General features: G+C 43.3%; 1 long non-coding RNA gene across 3 annotated transcripts in view; it reads left to right on the top strand.

Moving 5' to 3' along the window:
• Positions 1 to 25,968, top strand: part of LOC144690813 (uncharacterized) — a 111,130-nt gene extending 85,162 nt beyond the window's left edge. For all 3 annotated transcript variants that reach the window (XR_013578972.1, XR_013578974.1, XR_013578973.1), the window contains 2 exons: positions 23,934 to 24,094; positions 24,245 to 25,968. This is a non-coding gene — a long non-coding RNA (uncharacterized LOC144690813). The remainder of the gene's footprint in view (positions 1 to 23,933; positions 24,095 to 24,244) is intronic.
• The last annotated feature ends 329 nt before the right edge of the window (positions 25,969 to 26,297 follow it).

Here is a 26,297-nt window from a genome sequence, read left to right as displayed (position 1 = left end):
GCAGCATGTCAGAATCCATGAGGAAAGGCATCATTGTGCTCATCCACAAGTGGAAGGGGAAGGGAGGAAATCAGAAATTGGCGAACCATCTCACCGCTGAATGTGAATTACAAAATTCTGTCCAAGGTCATTGCCAGTTGGGTCAAGGACTCGGCTCTGGAGTTGGTGATCCACACTGACCAGACCTGCTCTGTACCCAGGAGGAAGATCTCTGATAGCCTTGTGCTAGTCAGAAACATGATTGCCAATGTGTGGGACAGTGGGGTGGATACCTGCCTTATCAGCCTGAATCAGGAGAAGGCCTTTCACAGAATATTGCACACTCACATGATGGATGTGCCCTGGCGATGCACTTTTTCTACCAGGTCCAAGGGCTGAATTATGACTTGCAGCTCCTGTTTGTAGAACTACTCTAAACTTGGAGAAGCAGGGATTAATTAAGGACAGTCAGCATGGTTTTGTTAAGGGGAGGTCATGTCTGACCAATTTGATTGAATTTTTCGAAGAGGTGACCAGGTGTGTAGATGAGGGCAATGCATTTGACGTAGTCTACTTAAACTTCAGCAAGGCTTTTGATAAGGTCCCGCATGGGAGACTGATAATGAAGGTAAGAGCCCATGGGATCCAACGCAATTTGGCAAATTGGATCCAGAATTGGCTGAGTGCCAGAAAGCAGAGGGTGATAGTCGAGGGGTGTTTTTGTGACTGGATGCCTGTGTCCAGTGGGGTTCCAAAGGGATCGGTGTTGGGTCCGTTGCTGTTTGTGGTATATATAAACGATTTAGACTTGAATGTAGGAGGGTTGATCAGTAAGTTCGTGGATGACACGAAAATTGGTGGGGTGGTAAATACTGAGAAGGATAGCCTTAGATTACAGGAGGATATAGACGGGCTAGTCAGATGGGCTGATCAGTGGCAAATGGAATTTAATCCGGATAAGTGTGAAGTGATGCACTTGGGCAGGACAAACAAGACACGGGAACATACGATGAATAGTAGGACCCTGGGAAGTACCGAGGATCAGAGGGACCTTGGTGTGCATGTCCACCAGTACCTTAAGGTAGTGGGACAGACAGATAAGGTGGATAAGAAGGCATATGGGAAACTTGCCTTTATTAGCCGAGGCGTAGAATATAAGAGCAGGGAGGTTATGCTGGAACTGTATAAAACGCTGGTTAGGCCACAGCTAGAGTATTGCGTGCAGTTCTGGAATCCGCATTATAGGAAGGATGTGATTGCACTAGAGAGCGTGCAGAGGAGATTTACCAGGATGTTGCCTGGGCTGGAGAGTTTTAGTTATGAGGAGAGATTGGATAGACTGGGGTTATTTTCCCTGGAGCAGAGGAGATTGAGGGGGGACATGATTGAGGTGTATAAAATTATGAGGGGCATAGATAGGGTAAACAGGAAGGAACTTTTCCCCTTGGTGGAGGGATCACTAACCATGGGGCATAGATTTAAGGTAAGGGACAGGAGGTTTAGAGGGGATGTGAGGAAGAACTTTTTCACCCAGAGGGTGGTGGGAATCTGGAACTCACTGCCTGAAAAGATGGGTAGAGGCAGAAACCCTCATAACATTTAAGAAGTATTTGGATGAGCACTTACGATGCCATGGAATACAAGGCTATGGACCTAGTGCTGGAAAATGGGATTAGAATAGTTAGGTACTTGTTTGACTGGCGCAGACTCGATGGGCCGAAGGGCCTTTTCCTGTGCTGTAGACCTCTATGACCCTATGACCTGAGGGGCCTTCATGGCTTCTTGTAGGCGTTGCCCATTTTTTACCAGGACCTGACCAAAGTCTGGAACATGGTTCCTTGCGCCGCAGCTCTCCACCGCCAGGAGTAGCGGCTATCATCAGAGAGCCGCTGCTCAGGAATCTGCACCTCCACCACTTTCGGTGGCTGGCGGAGAGGAGGGCTGTGGCTGCTGGCATGACCAGGATCAGGGATGTGCTGGGTGGCGGTGGATCGGGCAGGATGCTCCCACAGGAATTGGCACATTGGTGGATGTCCAGCTCGCAGCCAATACCATCCGTGACCTTCGGACGGTCATGGTCAGCCTCAACATCATTCTGGGACTCGAGGTGACACAGGCGGGCAGTGGTCTTCCATCTGAGCGTACCCCTGTTTGGACGGAATTCCACATTTACCCCAAGCCTCGAACCCTCCCTCAGGAGCCGTAGCTCCGCAACCTGAGTTGCCTCACGGAAATACCCTCCTTGCCCTTTAGCACAGCACGGAGGGATTTCCTGTATGGGCTGCCGCTGCACGCCCTCCACCTCCTTGCCCTCGCCCACCGCCCGGACACGCCCTGGCGTGCCTTGTTACCATCCAGCGGTGGAGGTCCCCAGTGGAGGGCCCTCTACGGGGGTGTCCTCCTCCTTTCCACTGAGGACCTGGCGTGGAGGGTGTTGCACGCGGCAGTCCTGTACACCCGTGGGATGTGTTGGTTCACAGATTCCCAAGATGCCTGCGTTTTTTGTGGCCTTGTGGAGTCTGTGCGCCAAGCATATGTAAGCTGTTGTAGGCTGCACCCACTTTTTAGTTATTTGAAAAACCTTTTGCTTTGTTTCGTTTGCACTTTAGTTCCACGCTCCTGATCTTTGGTCACATGGTGCGGGGAGGGACCTTCTCGTGAACCTGCTCCTGGCCAAGTTGGCCATCAACAGGTCCAGGCAGCGGGCGATCGAGGGGGTCATCCAGCCCAACTGTCTGCCCCTCTTCCGCGACTACGTTTGCTGCCTAGTGTCCCTGGAGCGGGAGAGAGGGAGCATGCGGTTCTGCCGGCACCGTCGAGGCCTTCCATGCTCAGTGGGCACCGCGGGGACTGGGGTGCTTTATTGACCCCTTTAATCACATTTTAGTTTAATGTTTGTAAGTTTCCTTTAAATTTTGTCTTTTGTTTTTGCAGTTTCCCTTTAAGGGGCTGCCTTTTACTTTGTCCCTGATTTTGTTAATTTAGTTTAATTGTTTTGTAACAAAAGAGTTACATAATGTATGTGTTCTCCAAAATGGGGTTAGGGAAGGGAACCACCAATTAAATACAACTACACTACATAAACATCAGTAGCACAGTTTCAATCAATGAGTGGAAATTGGAAAGGTTTCCAATCAAATCTGGAGTCAGGCAGGGCTACCCTCTCTCCCCTGTTGATGTGTTGTATCGAACCTTTTGCCAAATTCATCAGGAAAGATGTGGGCATAAGTAGGGTGACAATACCAGATAGTGGAGGCACTCGGGTCAAAGCCTCCCTGTACATGGACGACGTCACTGTTTTCTGCTTGGATCCGCTATTTGCGCACAGACTGATGAGCATCTCTGACCAGGCCTCAGGAGCCAAGGTAAACTGTGGCAAGAGCAAGGCCATGTTCTTTGGTAACTGGACTGATCAATCCTTTGTCCTCTTCACCATCAGGTCAGACCACCTGAAGGTGCTGAGGATATGGTTCAGAGTGGCCGGGGCATGAGCTAAAAATTGGAAGGAACAAGTAGCTATGGTAAAACAAAAACTCGGCATGTGGGAGCGATGCTCCCTCTCCGTTGCGGGTAAGAACCTGGTCATCAGGTGCGAGGTGCTCATGGTGTTACTGTATGTGGTACAGGTCTGGGCCCATTCCTCGTTCCTTCATTGTGGCAATCACCTGTGCTGTCTTCCACTTTATCTGGAAGTTAAAAATTACTGTGTTTGCAGGGACACGATGTACAAATCTTTAGATAAAGGGGGGAGAAAACATACCCAACATCGCCCTCATCCTGATCGCCACCTTTGCGTGTAGCTGCATACAGGTTTGCATGGATCCTCAGTATGCAAACACCAAGTGTCACTGCGTACTGAGGTTCTACCTGTCCCTGGTGTTGCAAAGGATTGGTCTGGCCATGTTGCCACGGAATGCTGCAAACCATTGGACTGTGCCACACCACCTATCCTTCATAGAAAAGTTTATGCAGAAGAGCACCTCTGACCACAAGTCCATCAGTCAATGATCCACATCTAATGTCCAAGAGGCCCTGCGAGGAAAGGAGATGGTAGATCCTGTTCGATGGTTCCCTGAGCAGGAAAGTCATTTGGCAGAATGCCTCATTGCCAAAACCTTCAAACAAGCACCAAGACATAGCATGACTTGTGGTTTGAAAGGCCCTCTCTGTCAGATCCTTCCGACATAATCGGAGTCTCATCCCCTCTGCATGCTCCCCTCAAGGTGGCTGTGGTGGGGAAGAGACCTTCGCCCATCTCCTTCTGGAATGTACCTTTACAAAGAAGGTCTGCAGAGCGATACAGTGGTTTTTATCAAGGTTCATCCTGAGCAGCAGGACTCTGTGCTGCACAGAGCACAGTTCTTAGGGACGCACACCAAAATAAACATCGACTGCGGCTGGAGGACCATCAACTCAGTGAAAGACGCACTTTGGTTTACCAAAACTTGCTGGTCTTCCAGTACAGAGCTGTCCTCAACTAAGTTGCAGACTGGCACATTCCAAGTTCCAGGACTACGTGCTGAGGGATGTACTAAAGCTTAGGGCAGCCACCGCAGAGGCACAATGGGGAAAAGTCACTCTACAGGGCCTTTCAGCCAAAGTACACCAAATGGCTAGAAACTGTTGGAACCCCTCGGACTATATGCCTGACATGGAATGTATATTATGAATACCAAGAGTATTGCAATTGTATTGAAGCGCCACAAAGTGGAACATGCTGTATGGAGAAAAGTTTAATTTTATTACACTTTCTGTAATATTCAATTTGAAATGTCTTCTAATGTGCTTTTACAAATTTTATGAATAAAGTATATTTTTGGAAAAAAAATTAACATGATCCAGTTTATACCGTTAACAGCAAGAGCTTTATGTGCCAAAAAAGGCAACAATGGATAATTAAAGGGATAAGTGACAACAAAACTAGAAAAAAAGCATACAAGAACTTTAAAAAAATAGCACATGGTGAATGAGAAAGACACAAAGAATAGCAAAGGATGACAAAACAAATAGAAATACAAAAAGGAGTATGAAAAGGAACTTGCAAGGGATAGCAAAATCAACACCAAAGCTTTTTACAATTAGGAAAAAGAGGAAAAGGAGCAATATGAGCCCCTTGAAAACTGATTACAGTGGTATTGTCGGTAAAAAGAAAAACAGTGGACATGCTGAATGATTGCTGCGCATCAGTGTTTACAGTAGAGGAAGAGGTCAACATCACAGAGAAACTAATATTGGATCAGGGACAGGGACTCACCAAAATTAATGTAAGCAAAAGAACAGTGATGAAGAAAATAATGGCACAAAAGAGTGACAAATCCCCAGGACCACATGGCTTCCATCCCATAGTTTCAAAGGAAGTTGGAGAGAACATTACAGATGCCCGAACTGTAATCTTCCAAAGTTCTCTCGATTTGGGAACCATTCCTTTAGATTGGAAAATTGCACATATCACTCTGCTATTTAAGAAAGGAGATAGATGGAGACCCAGGGAATTATAGACCAATTAGCCTAACATCTGTTGTCAGGGAATTGCCAGAGTCCATAATTCAGTATTGGATGACTGAACGCTTTGAAAACTTTCAACTAATCAGAGAAAGCCAGCATGAACCTGCGAAGAGTAACTGATGCCTGGTTGAATTTTTTGAAAAGGTGACTAAAGTGGTAGACAGGAGTATCTATGGATGTTACGGATGTTAGATGGACTACCAGAAGATAATTGGTAAAATCCCTCATGAGAGACTGCTAGCTAAAGCTGAAGTTCATGGCATTGAAGGGAAATTATCGATTTGTTTAGGAAATTAGCTGTTTGGCAGGAGAAAAAGAATTGGGATAGTGGGCAGGTACTCTAATTGGCAAGATGTGATGAATGGTGCCCTGCAAGAATCTATCTTGGGGCCTCAACTATTTACTGCATTTACTAACCACTTAGATAATGGAATAGAAAGCTACAAATCCAAATTTGATGATGACATAAAAATAGGCATCATTAACGCAGTGTAAATTAAAGCATTCAATTACAAAGAGATATTGATAGATTAAGTGAATGGGCAAAACTTGTAGCAAATTAATTTCAATGTAGGTTACTGTGAGTTAATTCACTTCACATGTAAAAAGGATAGAACAGGGTGCTTTCTTTTGGTGATAAGCTAGAAACAGTGGAGGTCTAAAGAGACTTGAAGATTCAGATACATAGATCTTTAAATTGTCATGAACAAGTTAGGGTATGCTGATGTCAAATATTAAATTTCAATTTCATCTGCTGGACTCACGTGGAATGTTTTAAAAAGGCATTTTCAACAGTTAAAACAAAGATCCTGACCACCACAGGTCACCTGACATGCCTGCAACTGCAATTTGGTCAAGTTTCTGGAAGTTTCCAATGTGAACTACAATTAAGACATGTGCAGTCAACCCTCCTGTGGAATTTCACACCTGCTGATGTCAAGGATTATTTCAAGGATGGACTGAAACTTAAAATGACTACCACCATTTACATCATCTATCAGGCTGGAGATGGAGAGTCTACGGAGACAATGGGTACCTTGGAGGGGTTGATATGTTCTTCCTAGCTCATTACATGGAAGACTGAATCAATCACTCAGAAATGATGTCTTGGGCATTAAAATTAATCACTTAGGCCATAACTCAATAGCCAAGGTCTAACCAGACATGAGCTAATCAATTACCTTCTGTGGAATACTCAATCATTATGGAAAGAGAGGTCGTGTGATCACCATTTTTAAATATCTTTTATTACAAAATCCTGCTTTTGTTTTGGGGCAGTCTAGGGAAGGAACATCCGAAGGCAGCAACAACGCTGCTTGCCTCTCTCTCTCTCTTTCAACTAAAGTGAACCCTGCCTGCTTATATCAGACTGTGGACAGCAGACAGAGAAATTCTAAAGAAGATTTCAAATTCCAAAGTAGTGGTTCCAAGAAAAAAAAAACAAGGACTGCGCTTTAAGAACTGCCTCAGCCACGAACAACAGTGAAGGACTCATAATCAGTGAACTCTTTATATCTTTGCCTTTTATCGTTGCGTCTTAATCTGGCCACAAGTTAACCTCTTCTACTTTGTAACTTGTATTTTGCATGCTTGTATGTGTTCTGTGTTGCAACAGTCAGGATATGTGTTTACCTTTTTTAATATTTTAATAAATTTACCTGGGTGGGTTTTTAGCACAACAAAAACTAGCCCCGTATGTGTTTAAACTCAAGAAAGCCTGCCTGACAGTTCTTTACAATCAGCACATAAATAGTCAAGTACATACACTGAATTGGCACATTCACCCGTACAAATTTCAAAAAACCCTGTTACAATCAACTGAGAAGTGGGGGAATCCTTGCACCTGTCCTCACCCAGTCACAACAAGGTACAGACAATAATCAAAAAGGCAGATGGAATGCTGGCTTTATATCTCAGGGAATAGAATGCAAGAGGATAGAAAAGTTATGCTGCAGCTATGCAAACTCAGGTTGGACCACATCTGGAGTACTGTGAGCAGTTGTTGGCATCACACCCTAGGAAGAAAATATTGGCCTTGGAGAGATTGCAGCATAGATTTACCAGAATGAAATCTCAACTCCAAGGTTTATATTACCAGGAGAGATTATACAAACTAGGGTTGTGCTTCTTGGAATTTTGAAGGTTAGGGGGTGATTTAATTAAAGTTTTCAGGATATTAAGGGGAACAAATAGGGTTGATATAGGGAAACAATGACTGCTGGTTGGGGAATCTAGGACTAGGGGCCATAGACTAAAAATTAGAGCCAGACCTTTCAGTATTGAGATTAGGAAACGCTTCTACACACAAAGTTTGGAAACCTCATCCGCAAATGACATTTGTTGCTAGAGCAATTGTTAATTTGAAATCTAAGATTGATGATTTTTATTAACGAAAAGTATTAAGGGATATTGGGAGAAACTGGGTATATGGAGTTAGGTTGCAGATCAGCCATGATTTCATTGAGTGGCAGCGGAACAGGCTCAAGGGACGAGATGGCCTACTTCTGTTTAACTAATTCTATGATAAACTGCCTTCATCAGAGTAAAGGAGGTAAGTGTCCAAAAGTTGAGAGTATGGCATGCCTCCAGAACTGTGAAACATGGATTCAAATCCCACTACGGCTGTTGGGAGAATTTAAATTCAATTAATAAAATCTGGAATTGTAAGCTAGTCCATGGTGACCATGGAATTATCATCAATTGTTATAAAAACTCACCTGGTTCACTAATGTCCTTTAGGGAAGTAAATCTGCCATCCTTACCCAGTCTAGCCTACAAATATGTGACTCCAGATCCACAGCAATGTGGTTAACTATTAGCTGCTCTCTGAAGTGGCCTAGCAAGCCACTCAGTTCAAGGGCAATTTGGGATGGGCAACAAATGCTGGCCTTGCCAGCAACACCCACATCCTATGAAAGAATAAAAAAAGGTTTAACTTAGAGTGAACTCCCTCTAGCCAGAGCTAGAAATATGTTGTGGTGTTTGAGTAATTACCTTTAATCCCAGTATAGGAAGTAATTGAATACAATTTCTATCCAGTGACTGCTTAGATTTAGGATTTGGCTGTCTGCTTCTTTCATTAGTATGTCTTCATTGAGCAGATGAATTTAAATTTAATCCTTCAGCGATGAGCAACTCAAACCCTCCCAAGCTGCCAGTTATTTCCTTCTTTCATCCTGTAGGTGCTTCTTCACCATGGTGAGCATTTATTTGCATCGTTATCACACTGCACAATGTGTTGGAGGTCTTCCATGCTTTTACTTAAATTAATCTGCTAATAAAGTACTGTGAAGCTGACCATTAGTGTAAAAGAAAATGGCTATGCTAATCCACCCCTTGAATTCAGTTGTTGAGCCGATATTGTAGCACCCAGGTCTAAGGCATTATTGCACAGAAGATAGAAGCTATGTACTGTACTGGCATTTGGAATAAAGACAAAGTGAATCTAACTATAGACGTACCCAGCAGCCAGCATTGGCATCTTCACATTTTTCTGTTGTGTAGTTGGCAAGCTGATACTCAGCACAGTTCTCAGTGGCATTGCATGAGTAACAAGAGGTTTCAGTCCTTCGTACAGAGGTTGTGGCTCCCTGCAAATTGTGGAGAAATTTGAATTTCATCATCAGGTCTACACTTGCTGCCCTTTGTACAGGTTTGTTTCAGATCGGATATTACATAAAAAGAGAATTATAGAAGTATTTGAAGTGAAAGAATGTTAAATAACACAGGGAAAGAGCAAGGCAATGAGAGTACAGGGGACAACTCCAGTCGAAGCATTAGCACAGGCAAAAGAGGCTGAATAGTCTCCTGTGCTGTAGTGACTACAAATTCCCAAAATGATGCATTGGATTTTATTTGAAGAAACAATGCAGAAAATATCCTTTAATATCCAAAAGTCACCATTGGCCACTCTCCAAATTTTCCCGTCCTGCCCGTGATAATGCCCGCCGCTGTTGGGACCTGAAAATCTTGGCAAGAGTAACCTCAATTATCTATTATAATGGAGGGTCCTTTCCAGCAGATAATGAAATTTGGCAAGTGGCTAAGGCTATCCCCAAAATTTAGTTTTATGTACACAGCAATACTGCAAGCAGCAAATCAAAGACGAACACAATATAAATAAAAGGAATGTGTAAGCGGGCTTTTTGCTGAAGTTACAGTGGTGGAGTTGGAGACGCCCTGAGGATGATCATCCCCTATATAATTTTATTCAGGGAGCAAAGAAGTTAAAATACAAAGGAAACATTAGAAAGTTATGAAGTGAGCAAACATCTTACACAAATCTTTGTCCTGTGAAAGGTTGGTGCATTTTAACTCATCCATCCCGAACAAGTGATAATTGTAACAAAAACAAAATAGCTGGAAAAACTCAGCAGGTCTGACAGCATCTGCGGAGAGGAATGCAATTAACGTTTCGAGTCTGTATGACTCTTCAACAGAACTAAGAAATATAGAAATGAGGTGGAATATAAGCTGGTTGAGGGGGGTGGGGTGGTGGTGGGACAGGTAGAGCTGGATAGAGGGCCAGTGATAGGTGGAGGCAAAGAAGAGATTGCCAAAGATGTCATAGACGAAAAGACAAAGGGGTGTTGACAGTGGTGATATTAGCTGAGGAATGTGCTAATGGTGACATTGAGGGTAGAAAGCAGGATGAACAAGTGACAGATGGCCCTAGTGGGGGTGGGGTGGGGGGAAGGGATCGAAATAGGCTAAAAGGTAGAGATAAAAAAGGTAGTGATAATTGTACATTAATTGAATGTTTAATTGTATTCAGGTGGTGGACATTAACTGGGGATTCAGTTGTGCTCCTATATATGATCCAACCTTCCGCTGTCAGGCCCTGCAGTGATACCTTTACGTTGAGCCCCATCCTAGATGGTGTGCCCTGGTGATATATTTTTTCCACCAGGTGCAAAGTCTGAATTATGACGTGCAGACCCTGTTTCTAGACCTGAGGGGCATTCGTGGCTCTTTGCAGGCACCACCCATCTTATACTAGAACATGATCAAAGTCTGGATCATGGTCGCCTTGCGCCGCACTTCTCCACTGTCAGGAAAAGTGGCTATTGTTAGAGAGCCACGGCTCAGGAATCCACATCTCCACCATTTTAGGTGGCTGGTGGAAGGGAGTGATGTGGCAGCTGGGGTGACCTGAATCGGGGACATACTGGGTGGCGGAGGAATGGGCTGGATGATTCCACAGGAATTGGTGCATCATGTGTTGGTGGATGTCTGGCTCATGGCCATTGCCCCAATGGCCCCAATGTCATACGAGGTCTCAAGGAGGCTCATATGTGCGGTGGACTCGGGTCTGAGCGAAGCCCTGCTCAGATGGAATTCCACATTGGCCCTAAGCCCTGAACCCGTTCTCGGGAGCTGGAGCCCCATAACGTGAGCTGCCTCGTGGAAATGCCCTCTGTGTCTTTTAGCTCGGTGCCGAGGGGTTTCCTATGTGGGCTGCAGTTGCACAACCTTCATCTCCTTGTCTTCGCCCACTGTCCGGACATGCCTTGGCGTGCCCTGTTGCCATCCAGCGGTGGAGGTCCCCACTGGAGGGCCCTCTACGCAGAGTCCCCCCACTTTTCAGTGGGGATCTGGGGTGGAGGGTGTTGCACACAGCAGTCCCATACAATCGTAAGTTGTGTCAGTTCACGGACTCCCAAGAAACCTGCATTTTTTGTGGTCTTGTGGAGTCCATGGAGATGCATATATAGGTTGTTGTAGGCTGCACTGTCTCTTTAGTTATGTAAAAAATTTGTTTCTTAATTTTTGGTTGCACTTCAGACCCGTGCTCCTAATCTTTGGGCACCTGGCATGGAGAGGATGGGGAAGGAGATGGACCCCCTCATAGGCCTGCTCCTGGGCCTGGCTAAAGAAGACATTCACAGGTCCAGGCAGCGGGTGGTCGAGGAGGTCGTCCGAACCAACTGTCTGCCCCTCTTTCGCAGCTACGTTCGCGGCTGGGTGTCCTTAGAGTGGGAACACATGGAGCAGGATTTTGCCCTTGGCAGCGGTGCTCAGCGGGAGCGGTCAGGAAGCCGACCGCCGCCCGCGATCAGCAGCGCACCGCAATTTTACGCGGGCGGGCCAATTGAGTCCCACCCAGCATGGAACACAAGCGGCAGCGCTCATCATTGCCTCTGCAGGCGGGAGGGCATGTGGGCCTAGCGCAGAGCTGCCGCAGGGAGATGAAGCGCAACTAATGAACAAAGTAAAAATGTCATAAAACATGTCCCCTCATGTGACTCTGTTACATGAGCAGGGACATGTTTTTAATTCAAGTGTGAAATTTTAATATTATTTTTATTTGCTTTAGGAAACCTCATCCCGCCTATGGATGCGGTTTCCTAAAAAGTGCAAAGTCTGCTTGGTGTTACCGCCTGCCCGCCAACCGTAAGGTTGGACGGGCAGCGTAATTTGGAATTTAATTATCCTTTTAATGCCCTTAATAGGCCTTTTAATTGTCGACGGGTGCGCTGCCAAGTCCAGTGCGTGCCTGGCGAACGAAATATCGCGATACTACGCGATGACGTCGGGGGGCTCGCCTGATGTCATTGTGCATCATTTTACACTCGGCTGGGTTGGGCGCGTGCCCACCCCCAAGCTCAATATTCTGTCCACTGGTGATGAGTGAGGCCTTCTGTGACCGATGGGCACCGTGGGGACTGGGGTGCATTATTGACCCCAAAATCACATTTTGGTTTGATCTTTGTAAGTTTCCTTTGAGTTCTGTCTTTTTGTTGCAGTCTCCCTTTGTGGGGCTGCCCCTTTTATTTGTTTATTTGATCTTTTATTAATTTGTTGATTTGACCCCATTTCTATTGGTTTAATTAAAATAGTATATATATAGGATCAGTGGCTACCATGGTACAGTGGTAGCACATTTGCCTCTGAGTGGAAAAGGCTTTGGGTTCAAGTCCCACTCTAGGAACATAAGCACAAAATCTATGCAGGATTGAGGAAATGCTGCAATGTTGGAGGTGCTGTCTTTAATCAAAAGAGCATATAGGAGCAGACTGAAACTGTGTTGGTTGGGTTTGTGGGTCTGCATTTGAAATGTGTGCCTCTGTAAAAAAAAACAAGAAAGACTCGCATTTATGAAATGCCTTCCACACAACCACTGGACATATCAAAGCAATTTACAGCCAATGAAGTACTTTTGAAGTGTAATCACTGTTTTAATGTTGGAAATGCAGCAACCAATTTTGCGCATAGCAAACTCCCACCAACAGCAACGAGATAATGACCAGATAATAATTTTTTTTTGTGATGTTGATTGAGGGATAAACATTGGCTGGTATACCAGGGATAACTTCCCTGTCCTTCTCAAAATAGTGCAGACAGATCAGGCCTTGGTTTAGCATCTCATCCAGGTGATGTCATCTCCAACAGTACAGCATGCTCTCAGTACTGCACCAGTGTGTCAGCCTTGATTTTTGCACTCAAGCCTGGAGCGAAACTTGAACCTAGAAGCTTGGGAAGAATTTTCCCCCCGTTAAAGGGGAAGTGCAGGAGCGGGCGCATGCAGACACGCCTCCGATCAGGGGCGCGCCGCCGTTTTACGTGGGCAGGCCAATTAAGGCCCGCCCAGCGTGATGTCCGCCAGGAAGCGCTATGCCCTCCCTGTGCGTGCGGGGAGGGGGGATTCCCTCAGCTGAGAGTGCGCTCTTTCACGCATGTGCATGAAAGAGTGCACTCATCTCCCTGAGGCTAAGTGCTGCCTCAGGGAGATCGGCGCCAAATTTAAAAATGGTCAATGTACAAAAATAAAATTTCCCTGACATGTCCCCTCATGTGACACTGTCACATGAGTTGGGACATGTCCATCACTTTAAATCAAACTTTCATTAAATTTTTAAAAACCCTCATGAAACCTCATCCCGCCCGTGGATGAGGTTTCATGCTTTTTCTGAAGCCCGCCAGGGCTCCCGGCCTGCCCGCCAACCTGAAGGTTGGACGGGCAGGCCCATTAACTATTTAAATTAGTTTTTAAATGGCCTCAATTGGCCGTTGACAGGTCGGTGGGTGCACAGCTGATTCAGCTGCGCCCCCGCCGACCCGAAAATTGAAATGAGGCGGGGTGACTTCGGGAGTTCCGCCCAATGTCATCTCACGTCATTTTACACGTCGGTGAGTGGGCCCCGCCCCCGCTCACCGACCTCAATATCCTGGCCCTTGTGATTCAGAGGCAAGAGTACTATCAGCTGAGCTGCAGTGGACACACATAGAAGCTTATAAGTGTGTTAAATCTAGGGGCTTCTAGTCTTCAATGCCTGGCTAACTGAAGTGTAGCAATAAGTCCAGGAATTTTAAAAAGCTGCATAGTGACAACTAGGAGTTAGATTGCATGAACCAACGAAAGCAGAGATGGCACCAAAAGAGCAGCAAGATATAAATGTTAGTGGACTAGGCCAAGCAATTGAAGAGGAAGTAGCAGAAGTGAGCCTACCAGGCCACTAAGAGCAAAAAGGTAAATAAATGATGTGGTGTTTATGTGGGGGTGGGAGATATTTAAAATATAGTGAGCATGACATTTTACTGAATGGCAGGCTTAGATGTTTAGTGTGCTGTGTGGATCCAGCCACCTGTTCTGAAAGTTTAGACTCCCCTCATCCAACTGATTCATGAATTTGTCTCAGGTTTTCATCTCCAATGTCCATGTTGTTATTCAAAGAAGAGTGCTCCTGGTGTCCCGGCCAATATTTATTCCTGAAAGAACATCACTGAAACCAATTATATGGTCATTAATCTCCTTGCTGTTTGTGAGACCTTTCTGTGTTCAAATTGGCAATTACAACAGTGACTGCACTTCAAAAAAGTACTTCTAAACAGGCTAGAAAGTGGCTTGGAATGTCCTGAGGTCATGCAAGTTCTTTTTTTCTGATATTTGTTAGTAAAATTATCCGTTCCTCAAGTGGAAGTATTGGAAGGCATTTGACGGTATAACTGGACCAAGCACACTTGAAATCTATTATTTTCACTATGGGACTTGGCCCTGAATAAAAGGAGCAGAGATACTTGAAGAATCTTACTGTAAATCTATTGACTGTAGGTGTGAGTTCAATATCTGTGTCAGGTGCTAAAAAAGAGAGAGAATACACAAGTCATTTCTTTAAAGGTAAGTATAGTAAAGTTACCAAAAATTACAGTAAATCAGCTGTCAAAACACAATTGAACGATGAATCAGAGGAACAGAAACATTCAGCCCTTGAGTCCATTGTGTCAATTAAATTAGATCATGGCTGATCTGTACATCAAATCCAATGTTCCATATCCTTTACATAATAAAAAATCTGTTGATCTCAGTCTAGAAAATTTCAAAAGATCCAACACCCTCAGCCTTTTGGGGTGGGAATTCTACTATTCATTGCCCTCTGTGTTTTTTTATTTTTTCATGGGATGTGGGCGCCACTGGCAAGGCCAGCATTTGTTGGCCATCTCTAATTGCCCTTGGACTGAATGGCTTGCTAGATCATTTCAAGGGCAGTAAGGAGTCAACCAGAGTCATATGTAGGCCAGACCAGGCAAGAATGGCAGATTTCCTTCCCTAAAGGACAGTAGTGAACCAGACAAGTTTTTACAGCAATCAATGATAGTTGTCATGGTCACCATTACGTCTCAGTGGCTAGTCTCATAGCTTTATATTCCAGATTTATTCATTGAATTTAAATTCCACCAGCTGCCATGGTGGGATTTGGACCTGGTCACCAGTGCATTAGCCAGGGCCTCGGAATTACTAGCCCAGTGACAATCCCACTATGCCACCATCTTCCCAGTACTTCCTAAATTTGCTCCTAAATGACCTAGCTCTAATCCTAAAATTATGCCCTCTTGTTCTGGATTACCCTTTCAAAGGAAATTGTTTCTTTCTATCTAATCTATTGAATCCCTTTATCATTTTAAACACCTTGATTAAATCACCCCCCAACCTTCTATACTCAAGGGAATACAAGCCAGATTTAAGCAACCTGTCATCACAAATTAAGCTTTCATCCTGGTGAATCTGTACTGTACTTTCTCCCCAATATGTCCTTCCTGATGTTCCTAAAATTGAATGTAGTATTCCAGATGGGAACTGACCAAGATTCTGCACAAATAAAGCATCACTGCCTCCAATTTACATTCCAGCCCCACTGCAATAAAGAAAAACATTCTATGATTTCATTAGTTCTTTGATTAGTTTTTGAACCTATACACTAGCTTTTAGTGATCTGTGTACCTCAACACCGAAAACACCTTTGCTCCTCCACAGTTCCTAGTCTCTTGCTATTGTCTTTCTTGGATCTGCACATTGAACTCCATCTGCCATAGTGTTGCCCACCCATATAATCTATCTACATCCCTTTGTAATTTACTGCTCCCAGCTACACAACTTTATTGTGCTTCTCACTTAATGCTATCTACAAACATTTAGGGGAGGTGATGGTGTAGTGGCATTGTTGCTGGACTAGTGTTCCAGAGACCCAAAGTATTGCTCTGGGGACCTAGGTTTGAATCCTGCCATGGCAGATGGTGGAATTTGAATTCAATAAAAATCTGGAATTAAAAGTCTGATGATGACCATGAAACCATTGTTAATTGTCATAAAGTCCATCTAATGCCCTTTAGGGAAGGAAATCTGTTATCCTTACCTGGTCTGACCTACATGTGACTCCAGACCCACAGCAATGTGGTTGACTCTTAAATGCCCTCTAAACAAGGGCAATTAGGGATGAGCAATAAATGCTGGCCTAGCCAGCAACACCCATGTCCCATGAACAAATTTTTAAAATGAGGATATACAAGTAAATCTGTGTAATGAATGTGCAGAATGCTTAGTGAAGCATATTGTTTTGGAATATTGTTTTATTGCTATCACAAGTATAAAATTATTCCAGGACCTTATATGGAGAGAAAAGCTCTTGTTTTTTTTTATTTCAGGGGGTTTAATGGAGCTCTCTATTGTTGCAAATGATTTTACTTTGAGATTTTGAAAATATGTTATTGATTCTCTGCACCAATTCAGCATCATTCATGTGAGTAGTTACATCTCCTGAAGCCAATGAACAATCAATCAGGCAGTAAGTGTTCCTGCCTTGTCTACAATCCTGTTGTTTGCAATCACATGGAATCCAATGAGTAGATAGAAAAATGGTGCTGTGAGGAAATTAATGAAAGCCACTACACTTACTGAGCAAAAGCTGTGCAGTTTAGCCTCATTATAACAAACTGAAATTCCCTCAAGACTTAATTCTCATTGTGACAAACACATTAGCAGTTCCTATGGCAACAAGTACAATAGATTTTAGCCCTGGCTCAAACAGCCACAAACTTGAGTGAGATTAACCTTCCCCAACTTCGAGATAACTTAATAGTTAAAGCTTACTGAACTGTTGAGATCAGGAAGATCCCAAATTTGAGGCCACTCTGTTGACCTGAGGGGGCAGCATTAGAAGTGTTGCAGCTGGCCATGACATTCCTGAGCTGAGGAAAATAAATAAAAACTCAAGGATTTTGCTTCTGACAATCCTGTTGTCCCCAGTTGCATTTATATAGTGCCTATCATGTTGAAAGATGTCCCAAGGCGTTTCAAAATGGACATTAAGCCAAAGAAAGAAATATTATGAACTGTAACCAAAAGCTTGAGCAAAGAGGTAGGTTTTTAAGGAGAAATTTAAAGTAGTAGAGAGAGATGGAGAGATTTAAGGAGGGAATTTCGGTAGAGTATACAGCTGAAAGCACAGTGAGGCACAATGGTGGAGTGAAGTGAGGGGCGATGTGCAAGAGGCCCGAGACAGAAGAAGACATAGGGGAGAATTTTCTCTTCGGCAAGCGGCGGCAGGCCCTGCACGCCTATGCGTAAAATGATGCGCGGTGATGTCGGGCATGCGCCCCAATGTCACCGTGCATCATTCCGATCTTCCATTCGGCAGGCACGCACCGGAGTCGGCTGCGTGCCTGCCGAGCTGTCAAAGGCGAGGTTCCAGTAGCGTTGACTCCGGTAGATGAATAGTCAGTTGTGAGGTTCCAGTAGCGTTGACTCCGGTAGATGAATAGTCAGTTTCGAGGTTCCAGTAGCATTGACTCCGGTAGATGAATAGTCAGTTGCGAGGTTCCAGTAGCGTTGACTCCGGTAGATGAATAGTCAATTTCGAGGTTCCAGTAGTGTTGACTCCGGTAGATGAATAGTCAGTTTCGAGGTTCCAGTAGCGTTGACTCCAGTAGATGAATAGTCAGTTGCGAGGTTCCAGTAGCGTTGACTCCGCTAATAAACCAATTAAATAAATTGACCCTAAGGTTGGCGGGGACAGGCAAGGAGCCCAGGCGGCCTTCGCATTTTTCATGAAACCTCATCTGCGGGCGGGACGAGGTTTCATGAGGATTTATTGAATTAATAAAAAATTTTTAAACATTTCATAAACATGTCCAGCTCATGTCACGCTGTCACATGAGGGGACAAGCGTAAATGATTTTCGACTTTCTTTATTTTAAACCTTAAAACTGAAGTTAATCCCCCTGAAGCAGCTCCGTGCCTCTTGGAGGTTTCTGTGCTCTTTTGCGTGCATATGCGAAAAAGTGCAGGCCTCGACCCTCCCTCCTCCCTCTGCCCACAGGTAGCGCTGAGCACTACCGGGCGCGCATCACACTGGGCAGGCCTTAATTGGCCCGCCCACGTAAAATGGCAGCGCGCAGCCGATCACGGGTGACGATTGGCTCCACGCCTGCCTGTGCCCATAAAATTCTCCCCATAGTTCTGGGAAGGTTGTAGCACTGTAGGTTTGAAAGATAAGGAGGGGTGAAGTCATGAAGAATTGTAGATACAAAGATGAGAATTTTAAATCGAAGGCATTAGAATCCAGGAGCCACTTTGTGATGAGCACAGGAGTGACGGGTAAATGGGACTTGATGTGGGGCAAGAGAGTGGCAGCTGAGTTTTGGATAAGCATATTCGTGGATGCTTGAGGATAGGAAGTTGGTCAGGTGACTACTGGAATTGTCAATTTCACATTGCAGTTGCACATTTAAGGGTTTCAACAGCAGATGGGCTGATGAAGGGATGGACATAAACAATGTTATGGTGGTGGATAGAGGTGGTCTTTGTGATAAAAAAGTTATATGATTGAAAGATCAGCTCAGGATTTATGGGATGCTAAGGTTGAAATGGTCTGGCTCAATCTAAGACTGTGACCAGCAGGTGGATGGGATTCGTGGCAAGAGTAGAGAGTTTGTGGCAAGGGCTAAACAGCTTCAGTATTCCTTATTTTGAAGTGGATGAAATTTTGTTCCATCCAACACTTGATGTTAGATAAGCAATCTGGTAACATAAAGGCAGTGGAGGGATAGGGGCAGAGCTGGAATTCATCAGCGGACATGTGGTAGCTAAACATGTCTTCAATGATGCTGTCAAAGGGAAGGAAGTAAAGAGGAAGGGATCATGTATTGATTCTTGGGGGACTCTGGAAGAGGTGAAAAGCTAAACCATTCCTGGAGATACTCTGGCTACAATTGGATGGATAAGTGTGGAACCAAGCAAGGCAATCCCACGGGGGTAGATGACAAGAGCTGAGGCACTGAAGGAGGATGGTGTGGTGTGGTCTGTGCTAAAGGTTGCAGAAAGGCCGAGGAGCATAATGAATAATAATACACCGCGGTCACAGGCATAGGTGATGTAATTTGTGATTATGTCTCTTTGACGTGCTTTGGGATGTTTTTCCGCGTTGAAGCTGCTGTATAAACACAAGCTGTTATTCTTAAATGCTTAGGTGGGAACAAGTTCAGGCTCAGCTTGATAACTTCACAGTTGAGCAATGTCAAGGCTGACAGATGAAAGTTACTCCTCTTGTGTGGTACCAGAGGACGGGTGGCATCCATGGAACTTTACCCCAGCCTTTATAACAGCAAAGCCTATGTAAAATAATAATAGTTACACCTCAAAGTAAGTCATTTCCTGTGAAGTGCTTTGGGTGTCCTGAGCAAATGAAAAGACTTTGTATAAATGCAAGATTCTCTTTAGAATAGAAAGGGAGAAAATTGTAAAAGATAAAGCTAAATTACTCCCCACATTTATATTAAATAGTTTTGATTAAAGTATGAGAAATATGCTAATTACATGCACTTATCCATTTAGTAGGAAATATAACTTACTGTTTTGGGAATTGCAGGAACCTAAAAATATAAAATTGGAAAACATAGTTAGGATCAAATGTACTCCAAATGTGTTAGCAAACTTTATTCAGAATGTTATTTTTGTTAAATTGCATTAAATTTCTCTCCAGGAGCTTATTCTTTGAACATTTTCTGCAGGTGATTAAATTGCGGAGCAATTTCAGCGCTTGGCTCCAGCTTGCTGCAGATAACAACAATCTTTCATCCTAACTACAGCTGGCACATTTCAAACAATCAAGGGCCCTTTATGTGCACTGGCTGCAATATAAGCAACCTACAACAAATGAACTGTCAGTTGCAAATATGTAAAAAGGATCATGTCACTCGTGAACAAGAACAGTGTTTGTGTTGGTACCCTGGGGGAGTAAACATCTCTCCTTGGAGTTAATAGACAGGAAAACAGGAAAGGCATAGTCCTTACCAATTCCTGCTCAGAGAATCTAAAAGGATCTTTGGGGGAATTAATCCCCAGGCATTACTCAATAACTTGCTCTCCATATACAAAATGGATATAGAGCCACTGGAGAAAGTGCAAAAAAGATTTACAAGGATTATCCCAGAGCTGGGAGAAAAGACTGAAACAAACTGGGACCCTTCCCTCTAGAAAAGAGAAGGCTGAGGGGTGACCTAAATCAATCTTTAAAATTTTGAAGGAGCTTGATAGACTTGATGTAGAGAAAATGTTTCTGCTTGTGGAAGAATCCAAAACTAATGGTCACAATGATACGATAGTCACTAATCAGTCCAACAGGGAATTCAGGAGGAACTTCTTTAGGTTAAAAATGTAGAACTTGCTACCACATGGAATAGCTGAGGTGAATGGCCTATACACGTTTAAAGGGAAGCTAGATAAGTACATGAGGGGAAAAAGGAATAGAAGGATAGGTTGAGATGTAATAGGGCGGGGGAAAGTTCATTTGGAGCATAGACACTGACATAGACCAGTTGGGCTGAATGGTCTGTTTCTATGCTGTACCTTCTTGTACTAATATGTTACCACTTGATCAACTAGTTGTAAGGTGAGGTGTTAACCAATTTTAGGCAGTTAGATATGATTGCAGTAGTCATTATAGGGTCAAGTTGTATCAGTGCAGCAATGAAGATGGAAGAAACATTGTTATGGCACAGCCGATGGTAAATGCTGAGTTGTTCAAATCCCAAAGGGAAACTTGAAACAACTTCCACAACTTGTTTTGCAATTTGTATAAATTTCGAGATGCATGCCTTGAATTCAGTAGTAATAAGACCACCATGTCTTATAGGTTTTTACAAAACTAGATTAAACACTTATTAACAAGAAAAATGATTTTAAGCACATACATACGTCTACAAATTACTACTATAATAACTTCTACATCCCCTACTTAATCTGACTTCCAGTTACAATTTTGTTAAGGCAACAGTAAAACACATAGATTTTAAAAGACCCAGGCAAGGTGACACACAATACTCTGAACCAGTCAAATTCAAAGTGAGTTTTCTTAACTTCAGTTCTTTGAAAATAGCAGCTTGAGGCATAGATGCTGAAGGCTTTTCACACTTGTTAGATCTTTAAAATGCCTACCCTTACACACACACACTTCGCTCCTTTATACATACTTTCCTCTTTGAATGCAAATTCCCATTGTTTCACTATGTCTTTGGACTTTACCTTCCTGATCATAAAGATTTATCATAGTACTAATTTTACCAGTAATCTTTGGGAAAAATAAACACACTGTTTTAAACTTCACCTGGCTAGGTGACACATTTCACTCCTCCTTTGAAAACAATCTAGTCTGGTTTATTTAAAAATGCAAATGTACTTTTACATCTTTTAAACTTCCCCCATGTTTACCATGTTTACATCAAAGCCTTCAGACCAGCTGCCTTTAATCCAATTAAGTCTCTCACACACTGAAACATGTAGACATAGATTCCACTATTTTACAATAAATTCCAATAACATTATGAGAATTATTATATCTTCCTGACAAACAAATCTTTTGAACATTTGAACAATGCCAGAAACTGCAGCAAGAGAAAGCTGGCCTGACTGACATTATTTTGTTAGTAAATGTAATTCTACCTGTCGATGATGTGATGACTGTCACTTTAAGATCAGTTCGTCTGAGTAGGGGCCACGTGATTTGTTCAACCAATGTGTGGCTAGCGCGGGGGAATAAATTACGTGACCCCCTACTCAGTTAAACTGATCTTAAAGTGGCAGTCATCACAGATAGTTTTAACAAAACAAATTTCTCTCTGTGGTCTTTTGAGCATATCCTGGAGGGGCATAAAACAAAGGGCAATTACTATTCCTCTTTTTGTGTATGTACACCTAAACAGACCCAAGAAGTCAAATTTGGTTTGTAGTTTGGTTCCCACTTTGAATAGTACTTGGACCTCTCTTTGGGTAACTTGTGGCCTAATCTAGGTTTCCCACTACTCGTGACTGACTTAGGTCTAACTCAGGTAGGTTTCTTCAAAACTACCTTATTTGCACTGTGTATGTAATAAGTATGTAGGTGTACAGACTATTCCATCTTTCTTCTTAGTCTCTTGCACATGACTGCTGATGTCAGTTGCATCATGGTACACATCACTATCTCATTATCATAATTATTAACCCATTATTCTACAAAATTCACTTCCAAAAGGAATTATTCTTATGGAGCACAAGAACATGGAAACATGAATAAAAATAGAAAGTGCTGGAAATATTCAGCACGTCTGGCAGCATCTTTGGTTCAGAAAGAAGACTGAGGGGGGCGGGGTGTGGTCGGAGGCGGGCGGGTGGAACCAGGTTTTAGAGGCCAGGGGTTGTAAGGTTAAAGGGGGGATATAACCTTGGGGGAGGAGGGGGTGCCTCTGATGGGTCCCTGACATCAGCATTAAAACCTGCCAGGGTACCCACCTAGCCTGGGCCTCCCCCTAACCCTGGGTAAAATAGTGGTGGAGGCAGAATGAAGCACTTAAGTGGCCATTAGTTGGCCACATAAGGGCTTCAATAGGCCCAAGTGAGGGCAAGCAACTGCCTGATGCCTTCCCTGCCCACCATAAAATGGTCAGGAGTGGGCGGGAAGGCAGTGGGAAGACTACGAATCTTACAAGTCCCCTTGCCTTTAAACACGCCGGTGGGGAGCTATGCCAAATGTTTTGAGTTGAGTATGATTCCAGTTCTGAGAAAGAGTCATATTCGACTTGAAAAATTAATGTTTCTCTTTCCACAGATGCTGCCAGACCTGCCGAGCATTTCCGGCACTTCTCTACTTTTATTTCAGATTTCCAGAATCTGTAGTATTTTGTTTTTATTTACATGGAAATAGAAGAGGCCATTCAGCCACTTGAGCCTGTTTCACCACTCAATTAGTGCATGTCTAATCTGCACCTCAACTCCATTCACCCATATTAGCTCCACAATTCCTTGATACTTGATGCCCTTAGCTAAGAAATAATCTATCCATCTCAGTCTTGAAAGCTTCAATTGATCCAGCTCCCACAGCCCACAGTTGGAGAGTTTCAGATTTCTACTACCCTTTGTGTGAAGAAATTGATTTTATACACTATTCCTGCTCAATGAACTATGTACAGTCTAAAATTCAACAGTGTTCAATGTTATAGATTGCTTTTCTGTAGCTTACCGTGAAGAGCCACTAATGCCAGAACCAAAATAACTGGGCTCTGCTGAAAGGAAATGTTCTTAAACATTTTCAATAACCTGAAATTGGAGAGAAAAGTCCGATCAAATTACAAATAAGGTTGAAATATTGGGGGGAAAGGACAACTCAAAAAATAATTGTTGGTCGTATATTCAAGGACGAATGCCTTTATGAAAATATGTTTGGCTAATCATTCGATTTGTTTCTCAATACAAAGCAGACACATCTCAACTTATTATTGCAGCACATCCTTGTGACACCTCATGACACCTTTTTAACAATACATGAAAGGTTTCCCAATACCCCAACAAGGGAAATAAGCAGGTTGGAGTCAAGTTTGAGAATTTTAACATTTTTACCTTCTCACCCACCCCCAATCCACCCATTCTTGTGGGGGGAGGGGGGGATGGTTAAAATTCTCCTGCTGACTTTCGTCTTTCCATTACAGACACGGTGATAGATTTGCAGAGCTGTGTCAACTGAGGCCTTGGTGATGTCTTGCTTGAAAGAAATAGCATTAGGGAAGATTTTAACCAAGAACTTTGGAATGGCTGCAATCATGACAATATTTGGTCTTTACAAGGATCAAGATCGATTAACCTATTTTATATATCTATTTCATTTTGACACCATAATTTCTTATGTTTCCACCCTAATCTCCAGATACTTACCACAAAAGCCCAGCTGCTTCACTCTGTTCCCTTCCTCATATGTTGAGAAGTGGTTCGAGGAAGATTGCCTGTGCATTTGATGAAGCAATGTTTGGGTTTCCATGACAACTGCCATTAAGTAAGAGAACTGAACCGGAGTTTGAATTGTTCTGTGTGAGCATACTTCAGTGCAAAAAACAGCCACATTCTAGCTAAGGCTAAAGGGAATACTCGAATTTAACATTTCTGGCAGTACTCGTGTTTTAGTAGAAAATGTTTCTGGACAAAATGAGCCTAATTCCTGGAATTCTGCTCTATTTTCAGGCACAGCTGCTGCTGAGAAGACATCCTGCTGCCACCTCAGAATTGCAATCCTGTAAATATTTAACACAGCGCTTGAGAGAAGTAAAATTCAACAGAAAAGAATGTAAAACCATGTAGGAGGCAATAAGTTCACCATAATAAAATGAAAGCTGGAAAACTGTGAAACTCTGGTGAAAAATAGGAACATAAAGAAGGGAGAGGGAGACAAGGAATGTATAAAGCCTATGAAGATACAAACACAGATATTCATTTTATTAGTGAAATTTCTGAGGGTAACATTCCTACCTGAATAACATTCTTTATTTTCTGTATATTTTATCAGCACTGTTTAATTTTTGTATTGCTCAGTTTCTCTAATTTACTCCTTTGTGTTCCTATTACCATTCTCTGACAGTACAGTTCTCTTTAGCTGGAGGTTGAGTGTGAGAGGACAGTTTTCATTAGTCTCCTACCTGAGTTTCAATAGAACTGTCAGGTTTAGATTGAGATTTAAACAGTGATCTCAATCAGGCAGATGGCTCAAAGGAATTCCATCAGAAGCTGAGGGGGAGTTCAAGACAATGAAGCCCATTGAAGTCAATGGAAAATGAAAATTGAGACTGATGTAGAAGAGGCTCCTGGTTCACAATACACTATCAGACATCGAAAATTACCCCGAATAAGGAAAAATGTTCTGCGGGAATTTTCCCACAACACTCAAAATGGATAAGGCAAAAAATCCATCTCCCCGTGAATCGAAAATATGAAAACAATGTAAGAATACAATAGCCAATTTGGCTAAATTACTGTATTGATATAATATTTTCTTACTGCCATTTTACAATTTATCATTACTAATACAACCAGTACTCTCCTGAACACTTTTGCTCCTTCTAACGCTAAATTAACTATTAAAAAAGCTCCCTTATATCCTCACGGTGCTGAAATTAAAATTCATTGCATAGCCTATTCATTCTTTCACAGCGACTCAGGACTATGGAATTCCTCACCTCCTCAGTCTTTTCTTGTCACTACAAGCCAAAACCTGGCATTACATGGTGACAAGTTCCTGATTTATTTCATCGCTTCAATTAGTTAAGCCTCAGCTGGAATATTATGTGCAATTCTGGGCGCCCCGTACACTTTAAGAATGATATCAAGACTCTGGAGAGGGTACAGAGGAGGTTCACCAGGATGAGGGATGAGGGATTTCAGTTAGGTGGAAAGATTGGAGAAGCTGGGTGAAGATTCTTGGGTCAGGGAAGGTGAAGGGGTTAGACTTAGAGAAAGTTAGTTATTCAGAATTGTGAAAGGGTTTGACAGAGTACGTAGGAGAAAATGTTTCCTGTGGCAAGTGGATCAGTGACAGAGGTATAATGAGAGGGAAATTGAGGAGAAATTTCTTCACACAAAGGTTTATTAAGATCTGGGCGTGAATTTTCAGCTCGGTGGGTAGGCGCGAACGGCAGGCCCGGGAGCCGTCTGGAAACGGACCGCTGACCGCGATTGGCCCCCGATGGCCATTTCACGCTGGCTGGCCAATTAACAGCCAGCCAGTGTGGAACGCCTGCTGAAATGCTCAGTGCTGCCGGGGTGGGAGGACAGCGGGTGATGATGTCACCGCAGGCACGGGCAAGCGCTGAGAGAAAGCTCCCTGAAGGGGGAGAGCTGCCACATGGTGCTGCAGACCCGAAAACCATGAATAAAGTTTTTTAAAATCAGGAAAAGAATGTCCAAGCATCACAGTCAGGCACCTGAACATATAGATGATAAAAATGCTGTCCATAGATTTTTATTTTTATTTTTATTTTATTTAATAACGGAAACCTCATCCCGCCCTTGGATGATGTTTCATGAAAAATGCAAAGTCCGCTTGGCTGATTCGCCTGTACACCAACTATAAGATTGGAAGGACCATGAAAAATCGGAGTCAATTGATCCGTTAATGAGCTTAATTGTCCTCTTAATTGTTGGCAGGCCCTTCATGGAAGCATAGTGTCTCTTTACCTTACCCCATGCTTGATGTACACTGGTGCCCTCAGGCAATATAACCACTTGCCTCTCTCTAAGAGAG

This window comes from Cetorhinus maximus, chromosome 15, assembly GCF_964194155.1.
Source record: "Cetorhinus maximus chromosome 15, sCetMax3.hap1.1, whole genome shotgun sequence".
NCBI lineage: Eukaryota > Metazoa > Chordata > Chondrichthyes > Lamniformes > Cetorhinidae > Cetorhinus > Cetorhinus maximus.
Note: the sequence above shows the minus strand (reverse complement) of the source record. Positions and strands in the feature narration are given on the sequence as shown.